We start from the raw sequence: 13479 nt of genomic DNA, 5'->3' as shown, positions 1-13479 counted from the left end.
ACTTGCTTTTTAAAAATGTTACAATGTATCACAGATACCTGGTCATACAGACCTCTCATTTCCCCCTCCACCCAGTTTTATTGAGCTATGCTTGACAAATAAAAATTGCATATACGTGAGGTGTTCAACATGTTGTTTTGGTTTATGTGTACATTGTGAAATGATGACCACAATCAAGCTGATTAACATATCAATCATCTCATATGGTTACCATTTTTTGCACGTGGTGACATCCACTCTTACCAATTTCAAGATGCAATACAGTATTAACTATAGTCACCATGCTGTCCATTAGATCTCCAGAACTCACTCATCCCACATAAACCTATGTACACTTTGACCAACATCTCCCCCTTTCCTCCAAGCCCCAGCCTCCAACAACCACCATTTTAACCTCTGCTTTTCACGTGTTCCACAGTTTTAGGGACCTCTCATTCTTTTTAAAGCATGAAGTGGGCTCTATTGCATGGATATGCCATAGTTTATTTAACTACCTCCCTACAGATGAAGATACAGGTTACTTCTGGGGTTTTTTTTTCCTTAACTATTATGAATAATGCTTTGTGGATACGAATGATGGTTCATTAATATGAAAGAAGACAATTTAGGGATAAGTAGCCTAGAACAAACTTGGGAAAGAAAGATATAATAAAACCCTTACCAGTGAGACCTGTGTGGGACACCTGTGACAAGCAGACCCTTCTCAGTTTAGCTCCTCAATATTTCAGATTGCTAGCTAGGGCCAAAGGAAGACTCCAGGAGGAAAAAAAAAAGTTAAAGAAAGAAAAAATGCACAGCAGCATTTTTGGTTAAATTGGTTAACCAAAGTTGGTCAAATTGAATGACATGTACATCCCAAAAAGAACCAAGTAGAGAAAGTATGTATAAACCCTGTAGAGAAACCGTAGGACGTGTAAGGAAGATTATAAAGCGTAGATTGAAGACGAAGAAGGAAAATGATGTGACAGTGAGAAAATGTTTCAGCATTTAATTTTTTTTAATGTTATTTTTGAGAGAGAGAGAGAGAGAGAGAGCGCGAGAGAGAGGCAGAGTGTGAGTGGAGGAGGGGCCGAGAAAGAGGGAGACACAGAATGTGAAGCAGGCTCCAGGCTGTCAGCACGGAGCCCAACGTTCATGTAGAGAACGATGCTACTTTCTCCTGTCATGTTTTTTTTTAAGTTTGTTTATTTATTTTGAGAGAGAGAACAAGTGTGTGAACAGGGGAGGGACAGGGAGGGAGAGAGAGAGAGAGAGAGAGAGAGAGAGAGAATCCTAAGCAGTCTCCTTGCTGTCAAAGCAGAGCCCAACGTGAGGCTCGAACCCACAAACCTTAAGATCATGCCCTGAGCCAAAGTCGGACACTTAACCAACGGAGCCACCCGGGCACCCCTAGTTTGAGCATTTAGTTTCCATGTCAGTCCCCATAGGACAGGGGCTGTGTCTTATTGCAGCCTCGATACTTGCCATAATTCCTGACAAGCAAAAGATGCTAATAAGTACTCGAAGAAAAGCAAAGAATCCTACTTTCAAAAGGACCAAGTCTTTTGGACATAAGCCAGGAGAATCTACCTGAATGTAGATAAAATCTCGATTTGTATAAAAATTATTTTAAAAAGTTTAAAACATTTAGCTTAAGTTGAAAAGCAGTAAGTTAAAAGAATGGTGTCAGTAAAAGCCTCTATTATTTAATTTACTGAACATATATCTTTGCTTACTCTTCCTTGTGCTTAATTCATTGCCTGCTCAAAAAAACATGTAAAAATTGAAGCTGTAACTAACTGGTCATTGGAATTTTAAAAAATTATTTTTTAAAAACTGACATCATTTTCTTGAAGCCATCACCAAGTGGCTCTGTGTGTAGTCATCAGTTGTGTCAATGGCTGGTTTCTGCCTCTTGGCTTCAAGGTTCATGTTCCTAAAGGGAGTAAAAAGAATCACATGACCCACGGCATGTCTCCCGTCTTGTTAATAGAGAATTCAGGGGGAAAGTTTAAGACGTAATCCTCTGTGTGATGGTCCTAACAACTGGCTAACTATGGTCCAATCAACTAAAGGCTCAGATACTAGGCGTGTGTGTGTGTGTGTGTGTGTGTGTGTGTGTGTGTGTGTACATTCCTTAAGATGTTATTATGAAGAAAAGGATAAGTGGAAGATAAGTGGACTGATATGAGGATTCACTTTTTTAAGAGAGAGAGAGAGAGCGAGCACGAGAGTGTGATCAAGGGAGGGGCAGAGAGAAAGGGAGAGAGAGAATCCTAAGCAGGATTCTCACTGTCAGCACAGTGCCCAACTCGAGGCTCAATCCCATGAACCATGAGAGCATGACCTGAGTTGAAATCAAGAGTTGGGCACTTAACCAACTGAGCCACCCTGGTGCTCCAAGGATTCACTTTTTTTTTTTAAATCTTTGGGGATATTTTATTTTATTTAGATATTTTTCTGTTAAGACCTCTATGTCTTTTTTGTTTGTTTTATGTTTAATTTATATCCAAGTTAGTTAGTCTGAGGATTCACTTTTTAAAAAAAAATTTTTTTTAACGTTTATTTATTACTGAGAGACAGAGGGAGACAGAGCACAAGTGGGGGAGGGGCAGAGAGAAGAGGAGACACAGAATCCGAAGCAGCCTCCAGGCTCTGAGCTGTCAGCACAGAGCCGGATGCAGGGCTCGAACTCACAAACCGTGAGATCATGACCCGAGTCGAAGTCGGAGGCTTAACCGACTGAGCCACCCAGGCACCCCCCCCCACCCCCGAGGATTCACTTTTTAAAAGAGAGAGAGAAAAACCAGCTTGGTCACCCTCACCTTGTACAACAGGGTCAGCAAATTACCTAAAATTACCTAAAATGGCCAACCCTGTTCTCTATTGGTTGAATTCTCCAGAACAGTAAACCCATACTCATCATGATGACCTTGACACATGAAAAGAAGAAAGATCGAATTAAATTCAGTAGCATTGCTGGTTTTATATTTCAACATCCCATATATTCATTCATTGAACAAACATGAGTGGAAACATTAGATAATCAGAAAGACCATTCTCTAGTCATTCTGAATCAGCAGGATTGCTCTGTTGAGGCTTTTAATCACTTCGGTTCTCATACCGACCTTGAGTTACTCCCTCCCCATCTGGGCAGAAGCTCTAGTTTGTGGTGGAACATGCTACAGAGCACTCTGAACAGTGTGTGGATAAAATTATCTGCCAGGAGGGCACCCGCCAGTCTTGGCAGAGAGGAGGAACAAACTACGTACAAGGACTTTTTAGAATCATCTTTCAGCAGTGTGGCTCTGAGGGTTGAAAACTGGACTGAGGTCAGCAGTCTTGGGTTCTGGGCCTTCATTACTGTATGGCTGTCTGACACTGGGCCTCAGCTTCTTCATCATAAGATAAAAGAGTTCAATTAGTATCTTCTACTAGTACATGGAATGGGAATACGGATAAAAACCACATAAAGACAAGTTTCCAAAATCTTAAAGACATATCGTTCTTAATAGAGATGAAAAAAAAAAAAAAAAAGATCCTGAGAATTCTAAGAGCACTTCTCTTGGACACCAGTCCTAAGTGTATATTTGCCTCCCCCCTCCCACAAAAACCAGGCATTGCTTGTACTCAGGGATTCTGGTAAGAGCCTCTCTTTCCTAAATGAGATCAGCTGTAAACCCTGTCCTTCCTGAAGGCCATGGGAGCCTGGAGTTTGTGCAGGGAGGGACTCAGTGCTATAAAGATGGCACATGACCCTATGTCGGCAGGACATTCTTACTGTATGTAAGACCCTAGTCTGAAGCTTGCCCGAAAAGTCCTTTCTTTGTAGCTCCCTGAGTTCAGTGAGGCCCATCTGGTTCAGCTAAGCCTGGCCTATCTTCCTTCAGCCAAGTTAGGGCCTCTCAAAAAGAAGTCCTTCACAGGGCCGTTGACTGGCATTTCAGATTGAACCCGATTTGGGCCCTGACTGAAACGATCATTTGCTTGATAACCGCCAATTTAGAGGAGTTAGGAAAGGCTCAACCAACACCAGGGCTCTTAATCTTTGCAACTAACCCACTGTGAGGCAGGTAATGTCTCATGTTATCCTTTTGAACCTATAGATATCTAGAGCTGCTCTATCTAGATTTAAAAATCTTTTAAAAAATTATTTACTTATTTATTTTGCGAAAGAGAGGGGGAGAGAGAGAGAGAGAGAGGGAGAGAGAGAGGAGAGAGAGCACACAAGTCGGGGAGGGGCAGAGAGAAGGAGAGAGGGAGAGAGAATCCCAAGCAGCCTCTGCATTGTCAGCACACAGCCCAATGTGAGGCTCGAACTCACGAACTGTGAGATCATGACCCGAGCTGAAATTAAGAGTCAGATGCTTAACCAACTAAGCCACCCAGGTGCCTCTAGAAGAACCAAATCTTAAAGATGAGTTTTCTGTATTGGTTGTAGAGTTTCTGGAATTGGTTCTCTAATCTGGTTAGATTTAAAGGCACTAATGGCTGTATTTCCTGTAGCACTGATAATCCGTGGTGTGTTGTAATAATAGAGATACACAAAATACGAGCACTGGATGCTCCTAAGCAAATATATGCAAAAGGCAAGGTTCTGGGTGGCCACATAATATACTTTTTCAAAGGAAATCCATTGCTGGCTCTCATGAGAAAGAGTTATCCCCACTTAGTCCCCTTTCCTGTTAATAGACTCATCGCTGACCTAAAGAATTTGGCTTTGCAAATGGCTGGCTTCACTTTGCTGGTTGCTGAAAGCCCCTGGGTTTGGGAGCAGCAGTCTGGAGGCAGCACATCTTGTGTTACTTGGCCAGGAGAAATCTCATGAAGCAACACGAAATGGTGTCTATTTGGGTCATCTGTTTGTTTCCTGCCTCACTCTCCTATTTTTAAGAGTCACTGTAATATTAACAATGACTATGACAACAGTGATCACTCACATGGCACATAGCTCTCAGACTGTACACAGATACATGTAGTTAATTTTTACAACGCTATGAGGTAGGTATTATTATTAGTCCCATTTTACAGATAGGGAAATGGAGGCAAATCCAAATAGCTAATGAACAGGGAGCAAGGATTTGAACTGGCTCCAGGATCTATGCTCTCAGCACACTTGGAAGATTAATAGGACACTGTTGCATCCTAGCCAAGCCACTTAGTGGTGAGATGATCTTGGACTGGACCCTAAAACTCTTTAAGCCCCTGTCTCTGAATCTTACCATGGGAATAAGAACAGCTCCTGGTTGATGGAATTGCTGTGAGACTAAACCAAGATGATAAATGTAAACGGCTCAGTTCAGGGGCATCTGGGTGGCTCAGTTGGTGAAGCATCCAACTTTGGCTCAGGTCATGATCTCATGGTTTGTGAGTTCGAGCCCCATGTTGGGCTCTGTGCTGACAGCTCGGAGCCTGGAGCTTGCTTCGGATTTTGTGTCTCCCTCTCTCTCTGCCCCTCCCCCACTCACGCTCGGTCTTTCAAAAATAATAAACATTGAAAAAATTTTAAAAAGGGGCTCAGTCCAGGGCCTACGCATTGAAAGGGCTCAGTAAATAGGCTTCACATTCATTAAGACACCAATGTACTATGGGCAGAGTCAACTCAGCCCAGTTCTGACACCAGTGACAGAAGGAAAGAATGCTTAATAGAGAGCAGGTGACCGCAACACTGTAGGACAGACAGCTCTAGATTCAGGAGCACAATGTGGAGAGCTGGGACACTCTGGCAACACGTTTGTTTTTCCAAAACAGGCTAGAAAAATATTGCTTTGGGAAAAATATTTAGTGCTCCTTGTTCTAGAGAGGTGGGTCAAGCCTGTGACCAGGAGCTACTAAAGTTGCTCTGCTGTTCACAGACAGGCTGGCTGTCTCCCATCCCTCCTGCCCTGACACCATTCATTTGACTTGGCTTATCATCTCTGATGGGCCACAAGGACATCCTCCCCTGCATAGACCTTGTGAGTCCCAGTTAACAACTTACCTGATGGAGCATCTTTATTTTAGGAGGTGAGGCTGAGAAGTGAGGGAACAAAGCTCCAGATGCCCACATGTGTCAGCCTTGGTTTGTGGGAGGTCACAGGTCAGCAGTCCAGGCTGGAGAGAGTTCACTACACTATCTAAAAAAGATCCTGAAGTAAAGGAACAAAGAAAAATTTTATCAAAAATAAAAATTAAATAGATACATACAGTGGAATATCATTCAACCACAAAAGGCAATGGAGTACTTATACAGGCTACTACATGGATGAACCTTGAAAATATTATGCTCAGTGAAAGAAGCCAGTCACAAAGGACCACATGTTGTATGATTCCACGTATAGGCACACTTTGTAAATGTAAAATCATACGGGATGTGGAAAGTAGATTAGTTATCGCAGGGAGGGAAAAGGGCCTGATGGATATGGAGTTTCCTTTTGGCTCATGGAAATGTTTGGAACTGTGCAATGGTGATGGTTGCACAATATGGTGAATAAACCAAAACCACCATTGAATCGTACACTTAAAAAAGTTAAAATGACATTTTATGTTAAGTGACTTTTATCTCAAATCAAAAATTAAGCAATAAACTCTAACATTCTAAAACAAATACATATATCAAAAGGGTATGAATTTTAAAACCGTATTCTTCATATTTTTTCCTACACCTTCTAAATTTTCTACACTAAGCATGAATTTCTTTAAAGAAAAATTTTTATTTTGAAACAATTCCAGAGTCAGAAAGTTGCAAAGATAGCACAGAATGGTCCTGGATACCCTTACCCATTTCCCTCTGTAGTTACATCTTATTTAACTATAGTACAATATGAAAGCCAGGAAATCGACATTGGTACAGTGTGTGTGTGTGTGTGTGTGTGTGTGTGTGTGTGTGTGTGTGTGATTTTATTACATGTGTTGATTTGTGTGAGCACCACTGCAATATAGATGCAGAACCATTCCACCATACAAAGATCTCCACATACAAAGATCTCCCTCATACTACCCTTTATAGCCACACTAAGCTTCCTCCTTCCCACCTCCTGCTCATCTCTAGAATTCCATCTCTATAATTTCACAAATGTGATATAAATGGAATCATACAGTATGTGACCTTTGGAGATTTGCTTTTTTCACTCAGCATAATGCCCTCGAGGTCCTTCCAGGTTGTTGCATATATCAATAGTTGGCTTTTTTGTTGTTGTTGAGTTTGATTCCATGGTATGGTGGACCATAGTTTATTTATTGATGGATGTTTTAGCATTTTGCGCATTTTGGCTATCGCCAATAAAGCTGCTATGAATATTTGTATTCAGGTTTTTTTCATTTCTCTCCGGTAACTGCCCAGGGATAATTTGCTGGGTCATATGGAAAGTCTATGTTTAGGTTTTTTAAGTTTTTATTTATATAAGTAATCTGTACACCCAATGTGGGGCTCAAACTCATGACCCCGAGATCAAGAGTCACATGCTCCACTGACTCAGCCAGCCAGGCGCCCCTATGTTTAGTTTTTTTAAGAAACTGCCAACCTATTCTCCAGAGTCAATGTCCCATTTTACATTCCCACCAGGCATGTATGAGAGATCCAATTTCTCTGATTCCCTGTCAGCATTTGGCATTGGCATTGTCGTTATTTTTTTTACTTTAGCTGCATTAATAGATGTGTAGTAGTATCTCATCATGGTCAAATGCATTTCGTTAATGGCTAGTGATGGTGAACAACTTTTCATGTGCTCATTTGCTGTCTGTATACCCTCTTTGATGCTATGGCTCTTCTGTTGTCCATTTTCTAATTAGGTTGTTTGTTTTTCCTGTTGAAATTTGAGAGTTCTTTATATATTCTTGATACAAATCCTTAGTCAGATGTGTGGTTTGCAAATAATATTTTCTCCTAGTCTGAAGCTTGTCTTTTCCTCCTCTTTACATAGTCTTTCACACAGCAAAAGCTTTTAATTCTTTAGAAGTGTGATTTATCTTTTTATTTTCTTTTATGGAATGTGCTTTTGGTGTCAGGTCTAAGAACTCACCATCAAGCCTTAGATCTTGCAGATTTTCTCCTTCAAGTTTTACAGTGAAGAACTACTTTTTGAAAGGACCTTTTTTTCTAAAAGAAAGACATGGCTATTTGGAATACAAAGAAAAACTCAATGGGGAAAGTTAAAACCACTAATAAAACCAACATCCAGAAATATGTTTGGTATTAGATGCCAGGACTTGCAACTTAATAAAAATGTCACCTCCTTTATAATGGGAAAACAGAACCCTCCACCAGTAAACTGCACTATTGAGTACCCATCAGAGTGCTGAGGGAGAGGTGCTTCTCTTAATGCCAAGATCAGCTGGGGGAGTTGCCGTTCGGAAAAGGCTAAGAACTACTGACCCAAACAGTGAAACTCATGTTTATGAACCACAGCTGTTAGTCACAGACTGTAATTGCCCCACTAGATAAAGAAGCTATTTAAGAGAGCAGGTTGCTATAGCTGAAAAGAAACAGAAAATAGTCTTTTGGAAATCACAGGATTGTAACTAAGGGGAACATCAGGTTTGAAGGTGGGGCGGATCGTTGTGTATTCCCTGGCTTGAGACAGGCTGATCTTGCATGAAGATCTTGCAAGATCCCAGCCCTGGCTGATGTTCTGTTTTGCTGGAGAGACTGGTTGAGGTTCTCTTTTTCAAGTCCTGCCATGTGGGGGCTTCCAACGACTAGAATCCTTCCAACCTACACACTTCTGATTCCTAGGCATGTGGATGGAACTTTGCCTCTTGTCCTGCCCTCCTCACCTGCCTGACATGTTGGTCACAGGGTAACAGCTGTGATGAGAGCAATGGACTCTGGGGGAGTACTCATCCCCCCGCCTCACCCCACCACCTCCAAGCAACAGACATGAGCTAGTCTTAAAGCATGAGATACTTCAGGGGGCAAGGTTCCCTACCCCTCACCACCAACCTTCTGAGAAGTTGATATTTTAAGAAAGGAAATTTTTAGGGAAACTTGAAGGGAATTTTGAAAGGGTGAAACTTGCAGTTTAAATTGCTTAGCGATGTTAGGAAACAGTCCTGAATTTGATTTGGTTAGGAAACAGTCCTGAATTTGATCTAGGTTTTCAAACATCTAGTTTGCACTCATTGGAACTTACCTGAAGTACTTAATTATGTACTTGCAAAGAAAATCCTATTTTTTGATTGCCAAGTAAGAATCACTTTTGTTTGCTGAATAGTGAGGAATCAGGCAAAACCTCTGGATGGTGACAGACACATAAAATTTCATAAAAATTTAGATTAGAAGTTAATTGTGTGGTAATAATTGCAACCTAAATGTCCATTAACTTAAATTACGATATCTCCATACAAAAGCTCAGCATTTATTGTCATGGAAAGGTTTCTACATATATTGAGTTTTTAAAAGCCAGCTTTAGAAATTAACAAGTAGAATTTGATCCTATTTCTAAAAAGTCATTGGGAAAGAATATAACAAGACATTATCAGTGGTAATCTTTACATGATGAAGTTATGGAGAATTTTACTTTATTTTTTATTTTTTTCTGAGTTTTCCAAATCTAAATTCATTGAGCTTATATTGCATTAATAATCAGAAGAAAACTAGTTCCCATCCATAGTCATAGGGCTACATGTTAAACAGAACTGTATATACAGTTTACAATTGTATGTATTACTAGTTTTATAAGTTATAAAAACTCATATCTTAAAGTAGTCAAAAGGGATAAGGAGTATAAGGTGAAAAGTAAGAATTCTCTCTCTTATGAATCCAATTTAACTACTGACAACAGGAATATACATATTTAAAATAAAACTTGGAGCACCTGGGAGGCTCAGTCGGTTAAGCGTCTGACTTCGGCTCAGGTCATGATCTTACAGCTCATGGGTTCAAACCCCGCATCAGGCTCTGTGCTGACAACTCAGAGCCTGGAGCCTGCTTCAGACTCTGTGTCCCCCTCTCTCCCACTCATGCTCTGTCTCTCTCTCTCTCTCTCTCAAAAATAAACATTAAAAATTTTTTCAATAAATAAATAAAATAAAACTTGATTAGTGAGAGATCTGAAAAGCAGAAGCTAACGTTAAAGAAGTATGAGACAACCTTGAAAACAAGGGAATGAAATTACCAGCCTAATGCCAACCACTCCTCAGCTCACTGCCAGAACACCCCCCCTTACAATCACATGGCCCTTCTAATAAGGGAAATCAGCCTCTTTACACTCTGAGCATGTGGGTCCCAACAGACTCCCACACCTAGCCAGGCGTGCAAATTAGTATGGGCCCTAACACCCACATGAATCAAGTCACGTTCGAATTACAGAGCACATTTGGATGGCAAGTCACAGAAGCAGCAAGTGTTGCTCCTGGGCATGTGGAAGACTCTTCCTGTCTTCTGTACCCCTCCCAACCCTAACTTGTTTATTCAATAGTTGACTCCCAATCCTCAGTGCTTTGGCTTAAATGTCACTTTTTCAGAGAAGAGAAAAATTGGCTTGGCTAAACTGGCATAGCCCCTTCCTTTATTCTCTGTCATCATCCCTGATCATATCTTTGGGAACACTTATTACCATTTGTAATTTTTAATTTTGTGTATTTATGCCTGACCTCTGCCTTCCCTCTCTCCCCAGACTGCAAACTTTGTAAGGGCAGGGACCTTGTGTGTATGTGTGTATGTGTGTATGTGTGTGTGTGGGTAAAATATGGCTTTGTTTAGCAAGCTTTTAGCCCATAATAGGTATTTAATAAACACAGTGTAAACAAGATGGAAAATTCTAAAAGTCCATTTTTGAGATGAAACTCTAATTTCATTAATGTTTTAAATAAGACTGACCCTTGACGGGTAGGGCTGTTTATTTCTTCATTCATTCTTCCATTCATTCAACCAACAAACTTTTATTAAAAGCCTACTCTTTGTAAGACTCTGTGCTAAGTACTGGGGACAGAGGTGCCTAGCAAGGAAGACAAATAGAAACAAGTGAATATGATCTAGGGAGACATGATCTAGGGAGATATGGGTAATTGGGGTTTTGGGGGAGCATGGAGCTATTTCCTGGACCTGGAGAACCACAGCTGGGTTTTTCTCCACCATCACCCTATGACATCCATTCAAACCCAACGTCATACCCAAAATTATGACTAGGGTCATCTGTGTATCTGTCAGTATGTATAGAAAAGATTATAATCAGGGGCGCCTGGGTGGCTCAGTTGGTTAAGGGGCTGACTTCAGCTCAGGTCATGATCTCACGGTTCATGAGTTCGAGCCTCGCGTCGGGCTCTGTGCTAACAGCTCAGAGCCTGGAGCCTGTTTCAGATTCTATGTCTCCCTCTCTCTGTTCCTCCCCTGCTCACGCTCTGTCTCTCTCTCAAAAATAAATAAAGATTAAAAAAAAAAAAAGAAAAGATTATAATCAATGTTTTTAAACAGAAAATTGTATAGGGAAGTGACACCATAGCAAACAAATAAGAAACCAGAGGCACAGTTTGAAAAGCTGCCTCTGCAAAGAAGGGTTTTATTAAGTGCACTCTGTCGCTTTTTGTCCTTCCCTCCATCCTTCCTCCTTCCCTCCTTCCTACTATTCTCTCTCACACACAGCTCAGACACAAGACATGGAGAAACAAATGTTTTCTGACTCGATGACTTCAGCGGATTAGTGCTCCTTTGAAAGTGATATTGTTACAGCCATAATGTGTTTATGTGTAACACAGACATCTTTATGTATAATGCAGACGTGTCTGTGTGGGGAACATTAACATCCTGGCCTTGTCATTTAGTGAGGTAGGAAGTTCAGCCTAGGACTAAAGATCCCCTAAAGCTTTGGGGAATCTTGATACAGGAGAAGGAGGGAGCAGGAGAGAACAGGGGAGATTTCTTTAAGGATTATTTCTCTTTTTTTTTTCCCTCTCTTGGGCTTAACTCCTACTCTCTGAGAAACAACGCTTTTCCAACACAGCTGGGATGGTTGTCAGGCAGAGGTATCCTTGCTGAGGATAGCAGTCATCCAAAAAAGGGTCAAGCAATCAGAAGATGCTGGAAAATCACAGAGATACCACAATGAGAGTTCCACTTTATAATAACGTGATGGCAAAGCTGTAACAATACTGTAACAATATGAAAACAATATGAAAGTATATAAATAAAAAGTTAGTCTAGCTTCTCCGCTATTCCACTCCCCAAAGCAGCAGTACTCAGTAGAAATATAATGTGAGCCATATATGTAATTTAAAGTTTTCTAGTAGCCACATTAAAAAAGTAAAAAGGAACAGGTGTAATTAATTTCAATGATATATTTTATTTAAAGTAATGTATCCCAAATATTACTACTTCAACATATAATCAACATTAACAAATTATTCATAAAATATACAATTATTATGGAGATATTTACTACTTTTGGTACTAAGTCTTCTGAATCTGGTGTGTATTTTTCACTTACATCTCAATTTGGATGCTAAATTTTCATTGAAAATACTTGATCTGTATTTAGATTTCACAAAACATACAGTTGAAGTACCCGTTTTTAAATTAAATATGAAGTAGTTAAAATTAAATTAAACTTTATTTTTAAAGTTTATTTATTTATTTTTGAGAGAGAGAGAGGCAGAGAGAGAGGAGAGAGAATCCCAAGCAGGCTCCATGCTGCCAGCGCAGAGCGCGATGCAGGGTTCGAACTCATGAACCGTGAGATCGTGACCTGAGCCAAAATCAAGAGTCGGAAGCTTAACTGACTGAGCCACCCAGGCATCCCAAAATTAAATAAAATTTTAAAATCCAGTTCCTAGTTACACCAGCTACATTTTGAACTTAGTAGTTACACGTGACTACTATACTGAACTGTGCAGCCCCACAGGAAGCCACATTACTTTTGGTGTGAAACTTTTTCTCTAGGCATATGCATATAAATATATAACTAAATATAATATGCATTACACATACCTGGATTTCATTTCAGAAAAATGTAATCACACTATATATAATTTTTACTCAGCAATTTAATTTTTTTCATTTAAAGTTATATTTGGGATATTTTTATTTTTTAGTACATATGGACGTGCATTCTTTATTGTGGTTGTATTGTAGATTTATTTAGCCACTTCCCTACTAGTGGACACAAAAGTTGTTTTTTATGTTTTGCAGTTATAAACATCCATGCTTGCATACTTATGCTAGTATTTCCACAGGATACATCCCAAGAATTGACACCTGGCCAAGGGCATGTACCTTAAAACATTTGGAAGCTAGTGCCCTCCCAAATAGTTGTGCCAAATTTTAACCCACACACTTGGCTGGCATTCCTTTCCAGCATCTATAGATGCTCCAAATGTCAGAATCCTAAAACATCAGGAAGAAAAGATGTTATAGCTCATCTATTCCAGTCCCTTTATTTCATGGACCAGGAAAATCAAACCTGAGCTGTGGGAAAAGGCTATGCAGCATGTTTATCGCCAAGCTGGGACTCGAGCAGCTCTCAGGTTCTTGCCCTCTGTCACACCATGCACGGTGGAGCTGGGCAGAGTCTTTGGAAGCATCCTGGG

General features: G+C 40.3%; 1 long non-coding RNA gene across 1 annotated transcript in view; it reads right to left on the bottom strand.

Moving 5' to 3' along the window:
- The window catches only part of LOC123601546, a 60654-nt gene that overhangs the window by 24796 nt on the left and 22379 nt on the right, over positions 1-13479 (bottom strand). The window contains exon 2 of the long non-coding RNA XR_006714155.1: positions 5960-6107. This is a non-coding gene — a long non-coding RNA (uncharacterized LOC123601546). The remainder of the gene's footprint in view (positions 1-5959; positions 6108-13479) is intronic.

This window comes from Leopardus geoffroyi, chromosome D1 (assembly GCF_018350155.1).
Source record: "Leopardus geoffroyi isolate Oge1 chromosome D1, O.geoffroyi_Oge1_pat1.0, whole genome shotgun sequence".
Lineage (NCBI taxonomy): Eukaryota > Metazoa > Chordata > Mammalia > Carnivora > Felidae > Leopardus > Leopardus geoffroyi.
This window is presented reverse-complemented; position numbering and strand designations above follow the sequence as displayed.